Consider the following 2354-nt stretch of genomic DNA (forward strand, 5'->3'; position numbering starts at 1 on the left):
GTTAGCAATTACAGCTTGCTTGGATCCACAATCAACACTCTGAGCACCAGCAGTTAGGAAATCAAAAGACAATTTGCTTTAGGAAAATCTGCTGTCAGGGACCTCTTCAGAAGTAAAGATGTCAATCTAGAGACTAATGTGTGCCTGATCCAAGCCATGGTCTTTGCAATTACTTGCTATGCCTCAAGGATACTGACTAAGGATGACAGAAGAAGAAATAATGCCTTTGAGTTGTGTTGGAGAAGAATCTTGACTATACCATGGACCGCTAAAAGAACAAATAGATCCATCTTGGAGAAGGTGAAATAAAGATTTTCCTTGAAGACTAAGATTTTGAAACTCTGTTTCACATACTTTGGGCACATGGCCAGGAGAGACTTGAAGAAGGACATCATGCTTGGAAGGGTGGAGGGACAGCACACGAGAGGAAGACTCTGGATGCAATGGATTGATAACAGTAACTGGAACAATGAGGGTAGGTGTGTTGGAATCAGTGAGACTGGCTCAGGACAGGGCAAGCTTCAGAGCTAATGTACATAGGGTCGCTATGAATTGCAGGTGACTTGACAGCATATAACAAGAAGTTATAATTCAGATTTCTCTGGTTGTTCTCTGGGTTGGCCATCAATTCCCCCCCCCCCCCCCCCGTTATTTAAATTGAGATTCAGAAATGGTCCATGCAATTTATTTAGTCGGTGAGTTGTTTTTGAACAAAGGATTACATTATCTTCCTGGACTGAAGAGAGATATTTGAAATTCTGTAATTTTTAAATTATCCTCATAGTCACAGATATTTCTATATACTTCTTAGGCTGTCTGTGGAGGGGAGGCCCTAAAAGATATATAAGCCTTTTTCTGTAGCTGTGGCGGTGTGTTCAAGTGTGATTGGGTGAGTTGCAAGGCGAGGAGTAATTTTTATATCCCAAGAAATCAATAGACATATTGCATTGGAAAAGTCTGCTATCAGGGACTTCTCTAAACTACTGAGGAGCAGTGATGTCCGTTTAAAGACTTAGGTATGTCTGACTCAGGCCATGGTCTTTTCAGTCACTTGCTGTGAATCTGAGAGTTGGACAATAAATAAGGATGACAGAAAAAGAATTGATGCATTTGAGTTGTGGTGTTAGAAAAGAGTGCTTAATATCTTACAGACTGAAAAAAGAATGACCATGTATGTCTTGGAGAAAGTTCAGGCAGAGTGCTTCATAGAGGCAAGGATAGTGAAACTTCATTTCATATACTTTGGGCATGTTGTTAGGAGAGGCTATGGAGAAAAGTTAAAATTTCCAACTATTTCATCTTACTTGGACCCAAAATCAACAACTTTGGTATCAGTAGTCAGGAAATCAGGAGATGTATTGCACTGAGAAAGAATGTTTCAGGGATCTCTCCAGAATAATGAAGAACAATGATGTCAGTTTGAAGACTAAATTGCTCCTGACTCAGACCATGGTCTTCTCAATCACTTGCTATGCATAAGAGGGTTAGGCAATGAATAAGAATGACAGGATAAGAATTGATGTCTGTGAGTTGTGGTGCTGGAGAAGAGTACCTAATATCCCATGAACTGCCAAAAGAACAGATATGTCCTGAAAGGGTGCAGCCAGAGTACTCCTTGGAGGCAAGGATGATGAAGCTTTATCTTTCATTCTTTGGACATGTAGCTAGATGAGGATATTTCATAGAAAGGAATATTGTGCTTGGAAAGATGAGGGTCACTGAAGGAGAGGTAGACCCCCAATGAGACGAATTGACACTGTGATTTAAGCAATGGACTCTAGTGTCTCAAATAAGGATGGCACAGGATAGAGCAGAGTTCAGGATGGCTATTCATGAGTTGCTATGAGCTGTACTCCAGTCTATGGTACCTAACAACAACAACAGCAATTATTTCAGTTTGAAGACTGAGATGCCCCTGATTCTGGCCATGTCTTTTCAATTACTTGCTCTGTCTCTGAGACCTGGACAATGAATAAGGATGACAGAAAAATGGATGCCTTTCAATTTTGTTGTTGGAGAGAGTACTAAATACTCCATGAAATGCCAAAGGAATAAACATATGTTTTGAGGAAAATGCATCCAGAGTGCTCCTTGGAGGCAAGGGTGGCAAAACTTCGTCTCACATACTTTGGACATGTTCCTTGCAAAGGGCCATTATGCTTGGAAAGATGGAGTCAGTGAAGCAAGAAAGACCATCATGGTGCATTGATACAGTCGCTGCAGCAACTTAAGTGGGCCCAAAATGATGAGGCTGGCACAGGATAGGCCATGTTTTAGATCTATTTTTCATAGCATCATCACTATGAGTCATATTCAACTTTACAGCACCTAACAACAACTACCATCTTCATGAG

This window comes from Elephantulus edwardii, unplaced genomic scaffold (genome assembly GCF_000299155.1).
Source record: "Elephantulus edwardii isolate Elephantulus edwardi_28Jun2011 unplaced genomic scaffold, EleEdw1.0 scaffold00028, whole genome shotgun sequence".
NCBI lineage: Eukaryota > Metazoa > Chordata > Mammalia > Macroscelidea > Macroscelididae > Elephantulus > Elephantulus edwardii.